Genomic DNA, 14,449 nt, shown 5'->3' with positions numbered 1-14,449 from the left:
CTTTACCACTGAGCCACCTAGGGAATAGTTCTCTGACCAAGGATCCATTCCAGACCCTCTGCACTGGGAGCTCAGAGCAACTGGACCACCAGGTAAAGCCCCCTGTCCTCATACTTCTTGGTTATCATTTCAATAACTGCCTGGTTGTTCTCCCTCCAGTGTCTCCTCTATCTCTATAGCCATGTTAGTACTTTCTTAAAAATTATTCAGTAGCTCTTTGTCACAGAGGTCATAGAGCCTAAACTGATTAGCCTGGCATTCTCCTTTCTTTACAGTACAATTCCAGTCTATCTAACCTATCACATCTCCCAATAGCCCTGATGCTTCATGCTGCGCTACATCCCGTAGCGTCAAACAACTTGGGATTCTTCAGCACATTGTATTGCATTCTTTCTGGAAGGACTATCTGCTTTTTTTAAAAAAAAATTTTTTTTTAAAGATTTATTCATTTATTTTATTTTTGGCTGTGTTGGGTCTTCATTGCTACTTGTGGGCTTTCTCTGGTTGTGGTGAGCAGGAGATACTCTCTGAGCTCTGGTGGGCAGGCTTCTCACGGCAGTGGCTTCTCCTGTTGCAGAGCACAGCTGTAGGTGCACGGGCTTAAGTAGTTGCAGTGCATGGGCTTGGTTGCTCTGCTGCATGTGGGATCATCCCAGACCAGGGATCTAACCCATGTCTCCTGCATCAGCAGATGGATTCTTAACCATTAGACCACTAGGGAAGTCCCTGGAATGACTATCTCTTGTACCTATAATTCGTTGAATGAGAAAGGTCTACAATGTTCTGGCTAAGAGGAGGAGAAAGGCCTCAGTTTTAGTTGGTAGTAATGGCAGGAATGAATTCAGTAATTTCTTTTTCTTTTTTCTCTCTTTTTTTTAAATTATTTTTTAAATTTTTGGCTGCACGGTACAATAGCATGTGAATCTTAGTTCCCCAGTCAGGGATCAAATCCCTTATGTTGGAAGCAGGAGCCTTAAACCACTGACCATCATGAGAGTTCTGAACTCAGCCGTTTCAAGAGAAACTGAAAGTCAGCCAGAACACAGAAACAGCAGCCTTAAAAAGTTGAAGGTAAACCAATGAAAGGAAATAGAACAACTGGTTAAAGTTTCACTGTCCATTATCAGGTTCTGGTTGACCTTGGTGATAGGATCATGAATTTAGAGTAATTATATCATAATGAGAAAACTTACATGCAAATAAAGCAGTCATTAGGGATCTTGGCCTTGTTAGCATTCTTTGGAAGAAAGTCAGGGGATAGTTTTGGGAGTGGTCTGTGCTTTAAACAAAGAATGAAGTCATGGAGGAGAAGAAAAGGGTTTATGTACATACAGGATTAACAAGCCCATGCTAGGGAGAGTGTTCTGGTTCCATACACCTGTGTTTTCCTCACTGTTTTTGCTCAGATGCTGTAAACAAAGCATGTGGTTATAAATATCTTCAGAGTCTGTTCACATGTTTCTGTTTGGAAGAAAATCCTAGTAATCAAGAAGTTAGACTGGAGGAACTTCCCTGGTGCTCTAATGGTAAAGAGTCTGCCCTCCAAATGCAGGGGATCACAGGTTCAATCCCTGGTCAGGAAGTAAGAGCTCACAGGCCACAAGGCACGCTCAAAAATTAAAAAAAAAAAAAATATATATATATATATATATAAGGAATAGATTGGAAAAAATGGTGGACACATGCTATCTCCCAGGAATCTGCAACAATCTAGGCAGTTTCCTGTGTTTCCCTGATGGCTCAGATGGTAAAGAATCTGCCTACAGTGCAGAAGGCCAGAGTTTGATCCCTGGATCAGGAAGATTCCCTGGAGAAAGGAATGGCTACTCACTCCAATATTCTTGCCTGGAGAATTCCATGGACAGAGGAGCCTGGTGGGCTAGAGTCTATGGAGTCACTGAGAATCAGATGCAACTGAGCAACTAACACTTTCTCATCACTTTCAGGCAGTTTCCTAGATTGGGTTGCTCTTTCTGTCCTGTCATTACTAAGCCCGGAAGGGGTGAAGGGGTGTAGAGGGCAGGGTTAAATTCATCTAACCCTATCCTTGGGGTTAGAGCAAGGAGACAATCTATGAGGAACAAATGATATCTCCACAAAGTGTAATCCTAATTTTTTTTTTTTTTAAAGAGAAGGCTGAGAGGGAAGGGAAGGGAAAAGAGAGTCAGTTTCTTGTGTACCAAAATGGTATAATCTCCCATATACTGCTATATGAGAAAACAAGATGCAGAACTTAAGTATGCAATGCTAGTTTTGGGGTAAGAAGTGGGAAAATAAGAATATACATGGAGCATTTGCTAATAGGTAGTTAGAATAGGGAAAAGGAGTCCAAAATGGCGGTGGCTAAAAGACAAGGAAGGGAAAAGCCTGCAAAAATAGAACAGAGGAAGGTCAAAGGAAGGTCCGAGGACCAGAGTGAGGACTTCAGGCAGAACGCACTCCTGGCTAAGCCCTATTTGCATAGGACAGGCCCAGGAGGAAGAAAAAAAACATATAAAAAGAGGAGCCAAAGGGCTCTCTCTCTCTCTCTCTTTCTCCCGCGTGCTGGGGCGCTCTTCTCTTCTTGTCTTTGGGTCAGCATGCCCTCACGCCTCGAAGATGGATTTTCCTGCTATTATCTAAACAAAATAGAGTTGTAACACAGAGCTGTAACACTGATTTGGCTAAGAGCTATAACACGGTCCGTTTGAGACCTGAGAGCTATAACACGGTCTATCCAAGACCCGAGAGCTGTGACACACCAAGGGGGGCTTTAATGTCCATCACTCCAGATCTTTGTTGTGACGAGACAGAACCGAAGAGCATACACTGGCCTGACAAGCCTATAAAGTTACATAATAACATAATCAAAATGATTTTCTATGATGGGAGGAACTGAGAAACTAGATGGAGACAGAGTGTTAGCAAGGTATCTTACTTATGATTTCTATATGGTTTTGCTGTTTGAAACATGCAAATGTTTTATCTACTGAACAAAGTAAAGTAGTAAAATAAAATTTAACTGTTGATGAGTAATTGTTCCCTTCAGAAAAATTATCAGACCATTGGCAGGAAGAGATGTTCATCACAGTGTTGATTCTAATAGAACAAAGGAAAATAACTCTGACAGGCAATCAACTAGATACAATGAATGCAATTATACAATGAATACATGGAACTGTAAAGAGTTATGGTGTAAATACGTAATTATTGAGAGTAATGGGAAAATATGATACCAAATAGTAAGCCTAATACGATCTCTTTACCAGGAAATAAAAAACTGTGCAACACTGTGTACCAAACTGTTCATTTGAGGATATAGGTGACTTATGTTTAACTTTTGTTTTTCCTTTTTTTTTTTGAAGGTAAGAATGGATTTCTTTAGAGAGAAACACACTCCACAAACAGAATGTGGGCCGTTCCAGAGGGTGAGGCCTAATCTTTGTTTTCTAATGTGGTTAAGTAATGAGTTAGTTTTTTATGTATTAAAGAGGGGAGGAGAGATAAATTAGGAGTTTGGAATTAATTCATACATACTACTTTATAAACAACAAGGACCTACTGTAATAGCACAGGAAACTATACTCAATATCTTAAAATAACCTATGCTGTAGGGGAAAAGAATCTGAAAAAGAATACACACAGATGTATGTATAATTGAATCACTTTGCTGTAACTTGAAACTAACACAACCTTGCAAATTAACTATATTTCAATTAAAATGCATAAATAATGTTGACAAATTTTTTAAAATTAGGCATAAAATAAACAAAGTTTAAAAAATATCACCTTTCACTATCCCTGTCTCTACTTATTAAGTAGGACATTCTTTCATATTTTGTATCTGCTGCTGCTGCTGCTAAGTTGCTTCAGTCGTGTCCGACTCTGTGCGACCCCATGGACTGCAGCCTGCCAGGCTTCTCCGTCCCTGGGATTCTCCAGGCAAGAACACTGGAGTGGGTTGCCATTTCCTTCTCCAATGCATGAAAGTGAAAAGTGAAAGTGAAGTCGCTCAGTCGTGTCTGACTCTTCACGACCCCATGGACTGCAGCCTACCAGGCTCCTCCATCCATGGGATTTTCCCGGCAACAGTACTGGAGTGGGGTGCCATTGCATTCTCCATATTTTTTTTTTTTTTTTGTATCAAGTAGTGGTAATAGAAGCACTGACATTTACTGAGTGTTTCCCATGTCTAAGGCACTACTGTTAATGCCTTATTTAAAGCACTTACTGTTAAGTGCTTTATAAGGATTATAAGTTAATAATCAAAATAACATTATAAGGTTCTGAAATATTATATGAATTATTAGATTTCCATTCTACAGGTAAGGATCCCAAGGCTTGGCAAGGGTAAGTCTCTAGCCCAAGTAACCTTGATAATAATCAATGATCAGTAATTAATGGTGAGTGTCGAACTTAGTCTGACTCCAGAGCTTGTGATCTCATCACTGTGCTGTCATAGTATATGTACCTTTGTTGGGGTCTTAGCTCTCTTTGTTATAACAATTTTGGTACCCCTGGTGCTTTCTTTAGCAGTTCTTCAGTTCCTACAAAATAGTTCAGAGCTTGATTTTTAACACACAGCTAAGTGTTTGTTGGATAAATGAATGCATTTTTTCTAAGCCAGAGTAGAAGTTGTCCAACTTAACATGTCTCTGGATATCATGGAGTGCAGCGGTTCCTAATCATATTGGTTGGTTGCCTCGCAGGAATATCTGTCTTTCCAGATACATCTCTGTGAATTCCATGTTTCTGATAGTCATGCATTCCTGTACTGTGCAGTTGAAGAGTATTTTTTTTCATTCTATCACTAAGACTATGGAGGAAAATTGATAAAATGTGTATTTGGTACCTATTAATAGTATGTAAGAGACTGTCCTGAGCACCAGATGTACAAGGCCTATAAAACCATCAGTCGTCAAGACAGAGAAAGAAAAACATCATACGATATCACTTATACATAGAATCTAAAAAATGATACAAAAGAACTTATTCATAAAAACAGAATAGACTCGCATGCATAGGAAACAAACCTATTGATTACTCAAGGGGATAGCACCCACTCCAGTGTTCTTGCCTGGAGAATCCCAGGGATGGGTGAGCCTGGTGGGCTGCCGTCTATGGGGTCTCACAGCATCAGACATGACTGAAGCGACTTAGCAGCAGCAGCAGCAAAGGGGATAGCTAGGGGAGTGGGGATAAGTTAGGAGTTTGGTATTAACCTATACACACTACAATATAGAAAATAGGAAAACAACAAGGACCTAGTGTATAGCACAAGGAGCTATACTCAATATCCTATAATGACCTATTATGGAAAAGAATACATATATATATACACACACACATATATATATATGTGTGTGATTCAGTTATACACACAAATACACTCTGCCCTTGAAACTAATACAACATTGTAAATCAACAATACTTCAATTTTATGTATGGCAAAACCAATACAATATTGTAAAGTTAAAAAAAAAAAAAAGTCAGGTGTAAGGAACTCATAGGCAGAGGCAGAAGGCAGGGGAGGGGCTTTCCTAGTCATCACTCATTTACAACAGAGAGAAAAGCACATGTACTCAGAGAGGCAGAGGATAAACACCTCCCTCTGCCTGGGACTGGAGCATCCCGGAAGACTTTCCAGAGGAGGTGGCAGTCACTGAACTAAGTTTTCATGGATCAAGTAGGGATGAGGCTAACAGTAAGGGGTAGATGGATAATACTTTTAACAAGAGCTTGATGTCAAGACAAGTCCATTCACAATTTTGAGAAAAGACTTCTCTGAGAAGAATCTTAACAATACATGTGGATGTGTCAATTAAAATAGAAGAGTGGAGATTTAGAAATTGTGTGTCAGGGAAAATAAAAGAAATTGTGTGCACATAGAAGTGTGTGTGTGTGTGTGTACACGTGCAATGGTGAGCCTATGTGATTGTGCAAGATCAGAGTGAAAAGGAAATTACATTTAGTAGAAAACCAGGTCTTATTTCAGATCACATCTCTTTTCTGACATTTATAACAGTAATTGCAGTAATTGTGACCAGGCCAGCCTCCTGAGCATTGGCTTGGGCACATGAATTCCTTTCTCTGACTCCTATAGCTTGGTGCAGAGTCAGAGTGATTTCCTCGTGATGACTCATAACTCAATGACCAGGAAAAAATTAACAGGCTTCACAATAGGTCAATGTTTTTTTAATCCAGAGAAAAGTTTAACCCTTGCAGATTTATCAGACCAAATAAATATATGACCAAATATATTCATGACATTAGCAAAGAAAGTAGGCTCATAATTCATGGTCTCCAGAAGCTGAGGCCAAAGCAAAATTTTTCTAGGTGCTTCAGTAGGTAACCAGGTGGGGACCCAGGAAAAAATATCCTGAAAAAAGACTGATCTGGGATTTCCCCTGTGGTTCAGAGGCTTAGACTTTGTGCTCCCAGTGCAGGGGGACTGGATTCTATCCCTAGTCAGTAAACTAGATTCCATATGCCGCGACTAAGAGTTCACACGCTGCAATTAAAGATCCCACATGCCTAACTAAGACAGCTAAATAAATAAGTTTTTGAAAGACTGAGCTTATCTAGTCAAATCACCCAATTAAAAAAAGACAACTGCTTTAATTTCAATTTACATACTGAAAACCAGTTACATACTGAAAACCATACTCCACATTTCTTTATCTCAACCCCTTTGCTTGTGAAGTGGAGGAAGAAGTAGAAGAATTAATTAGAAGTTAATTAAATTTCAGGCAGTTTTAATTAAGGAGTTAAAAAACAATTAAGATAAACTTAGAAATGTTACCTAATTAGAAGAGCAATAAAAATTAGCAAAGTCATCCAATAAACCTATGTTTTACCTGCAAATTTTTACATCATCACTATCTAATAAAGTGGACAAAATAATCGGGGGGTGAGGTAGGAAGGAATTATATTTGAGTATGAACAATTCAAGGGAAAGACACCAGAATTGGGTGAAACCAGATTTTCATTCTTCTGTACCTTTAGTAAACTGTATTCAAAACTCTCTTAATTGAACATCTGGTAGCTATGGGTGACTCTAGACAGAAAGTATTAATAGATAGATCTTTATGCTAAATACACAGTGCATCCCTGGGACACATTAAGTGCTAGTCTCTTGGATCTCTCATCACACAAGGTTATAGAGAAGTTCATTACAGGGCTTCTTTTATAATGACTAGCTTTTAACCTTTGCTAGTTAAATGATGAAATGGTACTGGTGATTCAGAATCAGTGTAATTCACGTTTGATGTGCAGAGTGGTTGGTTAAATAGTACATTTCCCATCCCAGAGCTATATATATTCTTGTGTACCACTCCTTGCAAGGCTAGAATTGCTGACCTGAAGATAGCCATTGCCCACCCACTGGGAAAGAGCTAGGTGACTGGATTTCAGAGCACTAAGTTCCTGTAGACAGAGAAGATGGGGGTTGTCTATCTGACCTGTTTGCTTGATGTTACTTTGAGTCCAGCCATCAAGTCTTCATCTGGTCAACATCAGCTCACCACTCCCAGTTCTCCCAGTCATTTATAGTTGGCCTCACTTTGACTTGGTAGAAGTCAAAGAAACAGTTTTGCTGCCTGCAAACATGAGGTCTTCACTAGGGAAGACTGATACCTAAGATGTGACTGAGGTGGGCGCTGTCAGTGCATCTTATCCAAAAGCAGCGTTTCCTGACCTCAGCACTATTGGCCTCTGGAGCCAGATAATTTCTTGTGGAGGGCTGTCCTGTGCACTAGAGGTTGGTCAGCAGCGTCCCCAGCCTTTCCTCATTACATGCCAACAGGAACCGTACAGCCTGTGACGATTAAAAATGTCTCCAGACATCACTACATATGCCCCTGGGAACAAATAACCCCTAGTTGAGAATCGGGATCTTCGATCCATGTCCTATTAGGTGGGAGCTCCTAGGACCCTAGTGCTCTGTGTGCTTAGTTGCTCAGTCATGTCCAACTCTTTGCGATCCCATGGACTGAAGCCCACCAGGATCCTCTGCCCATGGGGATTCTCCAGGCAAGAGTAGTGAAGCTGGGTTGCCATGCCCTCCTCTAGGGGATCTTCCCCACCCAGGGATCGAACCCAGGTCTCCCACATTGCAGGAAAATTCTTTACCAGCTGAGCCACCAGGGAAGCTCAAGAATACTGGAGTGGGTAGCCTATCCCTTCTCCAGGGGATCTTCCCAACCAGGAATTGAACCGGGGGCAGATTGAACATTGCAGGCAGATTCTTTACCAGCTGAGCTACTAGGGAAGACCCCCAGGACCTTAGATCCATGTCCTAATAGGTGGAAGGTGGAGTTCCTGCTCCCTGGTAAGTGTGAAGAATCTTAGTATCTTATCTTGTGACCTAAGAAGAGAAAGGCATCCTCCCCTACTGTACTTCATAGCCACCATGTAAGCTGAACTCAAGCCAGCTTCCAACAGGAAGCTCCTAAATTGTTTCTTCACAAGTCTGATAAATCTCTGCTGATGTCACCCTGCAAGCAGTCAGGGTTTTTTTTTTTTTTAATATTTATTTATTTGGCTTCACTGGGTTTTAGTTGCAGAATGTGGGATCTAGTTCCCTGACCAGGGATTGAACCAGGGCTCCCTGCATTCATTGTTGCTGTTCAGACGCTCAGTTGTGTCTGACTCTTTTTGACCCCATGGACTCCAATACGCCAGGCTTCCCTGTCCTTCACTATCTCCTGGAATTTGCTCAAACTCATGTCCATTAAGTCAATGATGCCAACCAACCATCTCATTCTCTGCCCACCTCTCTTCTTTTGCCCTCAATCTTTTCCAGCATGAGAGTCTTTTATGAGTCAGCTCTTCCCATCAGGTGGTCAAAGTATTGGAGCTTCAACATCAGTCCTTCCACTGAATATTCAGGGTGGCTTTCCTGTAGAATTGACTGGTTTAATCTCCTTGCTGTCCAAAGGACTCTCAAGATTCTTCTCCAGCATCACAGTTAGAAAGCATCAATTCTTTGGCACTTAGGCTTCTTTATGGTCCACTTGGAGTCTTAGCTACTGGACCGCAGGGAAGTCCCTCAGTTTCTCTTGGAATGATTTTGCTGCTGGGACTCCATCTTCCTTTCCTTGCTCTTTTGTGAAATTTTTTCAGGTCTCTATGTTTCCTGGGATGCAAGATTTTTTCCTATATATTCCATGTCTCCCTGTCACATGGGTTGAAATTATTCTCTTTGCTGTCACCCCAAACCACACAGTCTTGAATCCTTCTGAATTCTCTCCATGGTATTGTCCATATGATTTTATCCTTTGCTGATTGCTTCTTCTATGACAATTGCATATCCTATATCCTTGAAGTCATAGTCTAGACCAGAGCTCTCCATCCCAAAGCACCCAAGAAGAAAACCCTTAGATGTAATTATGTCCATGGTCATTCTCAACTTGGGAAGCAAACCTTGATCTTGCCCTTTTCTCCTGCCCATTCATCCCAGAGAAGTCTGGCACTGACTTAAGGAATTGGTTCTCACCCTGGAGCTGACATCATCAGGGGCTATTGATACAGATTGCTGGGCCCCAACCTCAGACTTTGGATATGGTCAAGGGTGAGTTGCAATGATTTGCAATTGTAGTAAGTTCCAGGTGATCTTATCTTATGGTCCGGACACCACACCTTGAGAACCACTGCCCTTAGGTGTGATGGCAGAGGAAAAAGCCCTCCTGGTGCATCTGGTTGGGTGGGGTGCCCAGTTAGTGCAGAATCACTGGTTAATTTTTCCTTTTTCTCCCAAAGATCAATGTTTCTTGACAAGTTCCAAATCGCCAGCAATGCCAGCTGAGCTTGTAAGGAACTGTGAGAAAGCTTCCATACCTCAAGGAATAAAGGTAGTAGGCTCAAACAAAAATACCCAGCATTTATATTTTAAATGGAGAGCCAACAAAGACCCTCTGTATAGCACAGGGAACTCTGCTCAATATTATGTAACAACCTTAATGGGAAAAGAATTTGAAAAAGAATAGATACATGTATATGTAGAACTGAATTACCTTGCTATACACCTGAAGCTAACATAGCATTGTTAATCAACTACACTCCAATATAAAATAAAATGTTTTTAAAAAAGGTACAAGCCTTCAGTTGTATAACAAGTAAGCGACAAGAATGTAACATACAGCATAAGGAAGATTATGGTCAATAATATTGTAATAACTTTGTATGGAGACAGATGATTACAGATGATTACTATTACGGTGATCACTTCATAAAGAATGTCAATGTCAAATACTATGTAGTACACTTGAAACTAACATAATTGCTAAGTCGCTTCAGTCGTGTCCGACTCTGTGCAACCCCATAGACGGCAGCCCACCAGGCTCCCCCATCCCTGGGATTCTCCAGGCAAGAACACTGGAGTGGGTTGCCATTTCCTTCTCCAATGCATGAAAGTGAAAAGTGAGAGTGAAGTCGCTCAGTCATGTCCGACTCTTAGCGACCCCATGGACTGCAGCCTACCAGGCTCCGTCCATGGGATTTTCCAGGCAAGAGTACTGGAGTGGGTCGCCAGTGCCTTCTCCAGAAACTAATATAATACTGTGCATCAAATGTATTTCAATTAAAAATAAATATATATCTAAATAAATACAGCACGACAATACAGATACACTTCAGTTTCTTCACCCACAGGTGGATTTCCAGCTGTGCTGGCTTTTCAGAAGGAGATGCTTTGCCATATTCTTTCTGTGAAAGAGATAATATTTGCTAACATTGAAACTTCTAGATATTTATTAGGCAATTAATTTCAGAAATAGGGGAGAGAACAGGAACCTTGGAATAGGAGTACCTGGGCTCTAGTCTGGGTTGCCTCATGACATTTTGCAAATACTCAGTCTTCTCATCTATATGGTGAGGGACCTACATCTCTTCTCAGAGGGCCCTTGCAGTGCTATGATTCTAGAAACACTTCCTTAAAAAGGAAGGAAGCTTATAGGATCCTACTCATTCAAACATTCCCAATTTGATGTGCCAAAGGTCTCGTCTTGATGTACCTAGCTGGTCTCCCTTGGTAGGCTCAAATATGTCTGCAGCATCACTGTTAAAAATGAGGCCATTCATGGAATGTTTTAACATATCCATTATGGTAGGCTGAATAATGCTCCCCCCCGCCCAGAAATGTCCAGATGCTATTCCTGGAAAATGTGAATATTATATGGTAATGGGAACTTTGCAGATATGATTAAGTTAAAGAATTCTGAGATGGGGAGATTAGCCTAGATTATCCGGGTGGGCCCTAAACGTAATTACAAGTGTCCTTGTAAGAGGGAGACAGAAATGTGATGACAGAAGAGGAGATGGCCATGCGGTGGCAGAAGCTGGGGGAGGAAACGTGACCTGATGTGAGGACATGAACCCAGGAATCAGGACAGCCTCTAGAAGCTGGAGAAGGCAAGAAACAGATTCTCACCTGGAGCCTCCCCCTGACACTTGACATTTCTACCCTGCTGATACCTTGGTTTTCCTCCCTTAAGACTCATTTCAAACATCTGCCCTCCAGAACTGCAAGAGAAAAAAAAAATGTATGCTGTTTTGAGCCATCAAATTTGTGGTAATTTGTTTCACAGCCGTGAAAACACTAATATCTTTTTATGGAGCGCCTCCTATGGGGCAGGTACTTTACACACAGTATCTCTAATTACTGCAGTACCGAAGCAGTGTGGATATTATACTATCTTCTAATACATACATAAGTTAACTGAGGCTCAGAGAGGCAGATTATTATAACCCAAACCATAGACGTAATCAGTGGGAACCCAGATTCAAGCCGAGGTCTGCCTGATGTCGAAGTCTTTCCCTTTTGTTATGTTTCTGACCACAAGAAAAATGTACTGCAAGTACTTAGCACCATGTTTGCCATATGGCTAGGTCTTGATTAATGTTAGCTTTTATTATTGTTATTATATGTCTGTGTTTTTGACTACAGCTGCCAGCTCAAGTGTACATGGAGCATAATCACCCTACAGCCAGGGTGGCCTAGGGCCCAGCAGACGGGAAGGGTCTCTTTGGCCTTTCCATAACCCATGTGCCTGGAGAGCTTCAAAGCCACAGAGATGCTGTTCTATTTCCACATATCCCTCCTTCCACATATCCCACTGTCTCTTTCTTTATTTTTTGTTTTTGAGATTTTTTTGATGTGGACCATTTTTAAAGTCTTTATTGAATTTGTTTACAATATGGCTTCTGTTTTATGTTTCAGTTTTTTATCTGCAAGGCGTGTGGGATTTTAGCTCCTTGAACAGGGATTGAATCTGCACTCCCTACACTGGAAGGAGAAGTCTTAACCACTGGACCACCAGGGAAGTCCCTCCCACTGTTTCTAGAAATGAGAAAAGAAAAGGAGCTACAGCCAAAAGGAGAATGAGTGGGAAAATGTACACAGAGAGAAGACCTCTAAGACTGAGCCTCTTTAAGCTGGTATCCTGCTAAATTGACTCCTTCTCTGCCTCCCTTTAAAGGTCCCCAGATAGACCTCTGTGCCTGCATTGACACTCTCCTGGAATCTCCACATCCTTACTTTCAGCCTCATACATACTTCTGTCTGAGAAGCAGAGGGACTGAAGAGCAGTGGGATATAGGTAGAAAGTGAGAGAACACTCTCCTAAAAACAAATACCTCTTCTTGTCTTCTTCTTCCATCTCAGTACTGGAATACCTCAACATTAGTTTATATCAATATATCAAAAAGAAGATATTTTCATGTGAAGAGATGTAAAATTTGAAGTGCAACAAAATGTTCTTATTATGGTGTGGGAAAACAGGTCCCTAAGAGATCTGAGCAGATAAAGCAAGTGTGTGGCATGCATGGTTCCTTTCCCCCAGCTCTGACCTGTGGCAGGCATCACTAGCTGATCACAGCACTCTTCTCTACTGAATCCCAACCAATTAATTAGAGATGACACTATAAAGGCCACTTACTTGGGACTTCCCTGGTGACCCAGCGGTTAACACTCTGAGCTTCCAGTGCAGGGGGTGCAGGTTTGATTCTTGGTCAGAGAACTAAGACCCCACGTGCCACACAGTGTGGTCCCAAAAAGAAAGAAAAAAAAGACACTTATTTGGCATGCTTGCAATATGACATAGCTTTGAAGATTAGGAACTCTGAAAACTCTTCCTCAGTTGCAATTCACTTATCAATTTTCTGAATTCTTTCTGAATTCTACCCCTCTATTAAAGTCCAGGTCTCATCCTACCCACTCTGGGGAACCTCCTTAATCATGCTTATGTTAAGCTTTCCTAAATTCCTCTCCTTAGCTACTGATATATTCTGGAGAGGACCCAGATTTTGTGGGGACTGAAACTTGACAACAGCATTGTAATATTTTCTCTAAAGAAACTGGAAAGACTATATATTATTTTCATTTTTAACGAGACCTTTGAAGAATGGCACTTTACGAGTTAAACCATTTCAGCAAGCTTGCTTCTCTAAACAATAGAATTTTAGCCACATCAAGTTTGGGCTGTTGCTTTCAAGGGTACTATTCTTCAAGTGGAACATATCATCATCTTTGGTCATTGAACTAACTGGCCAAACACAGTTGGTGTATTTTGTTTTCCTCTGCTTATGTCCTTGGGGTTATAAGTTAGGGATGTGAATGGAACAACACAAATCAAATACTTCCCTAACCAAATGCTATGATGTGTCTTATGGGAAATAACCTCAGTCAGTCCAGGGAAGTGGTTTAACTGTGAAGAAGAACATGAGATTTTTGTTGACAAGCATTCATTCAGCAGATACTGATAAATATCAATATTTGAGTCTTTACTATATGCCAAACACTACTGAATACTCTGATGATACAGTGGTGAATAAGACAGAAAGATATTCCTGCTTCTATGGAAATTGCATTCTGGGAGGACAGATAGGCACTGAACAATAGCCTAAAAGAATTCCCATAGTAATGAGAGCAACGCAGAAAAGAAAATGGTTGATGATAAGGCATAGACCAGACAATTCTAAAGGAAATCAACTATGAATATTTTTTGGAAGCGCTGATGCTGAAACTGAAGCTCCAATACTTTGGTCACCTGATGCGAAGAACTGACTCATTGGAAAAGACCCTGATGCTGGGAAAGATTGAAGGGAGGAGGAGAAAGGAACAACTGAGAGAGGATGGTTGGATGGCATCACCCACTCAATGGACTTGAGTTTGAGCAAGCTCCGGGAGATGGTGAAGGATACGGGAGTCTGGTGTGCTGCAGTCCATAGGGTCCCAAATGGCCAGACACAAATTATTGACTGAACAACAACAACAATAACAAGGCATAGATTGGATAATCAAGAAAGATTTCTGGGGGAAAATGATCTTGAGGCTAAGACAAGAAGGAGGCAACTGAAGACCTGGAGGAAGGGCAGAGAAGATGCTCCAGGCAAAGGAAGCATTGTGTGTAGAGATCATAAGGGCATTAGAATCTGGGCATGTCTCAGAAAGAGAACTGAGGCTGTGGAAGCT

Source organism: Bos javanicus, chromosome 28, assembly GCF_032452875.1.
Source record: "Bos javanicus breed banteng chromosome 28, ARS-OSU_banteng_1.0, whole genome shotgun sequence".
Taxonomy (NCBI): Eukaryota; Metazoa; Chordata; class Mammalia; order Artiodactyla; family Bovidae; genus Bos; species Bos javanicus.
This window is presented reverse-complemented; position numbering follows the sequence as displayed.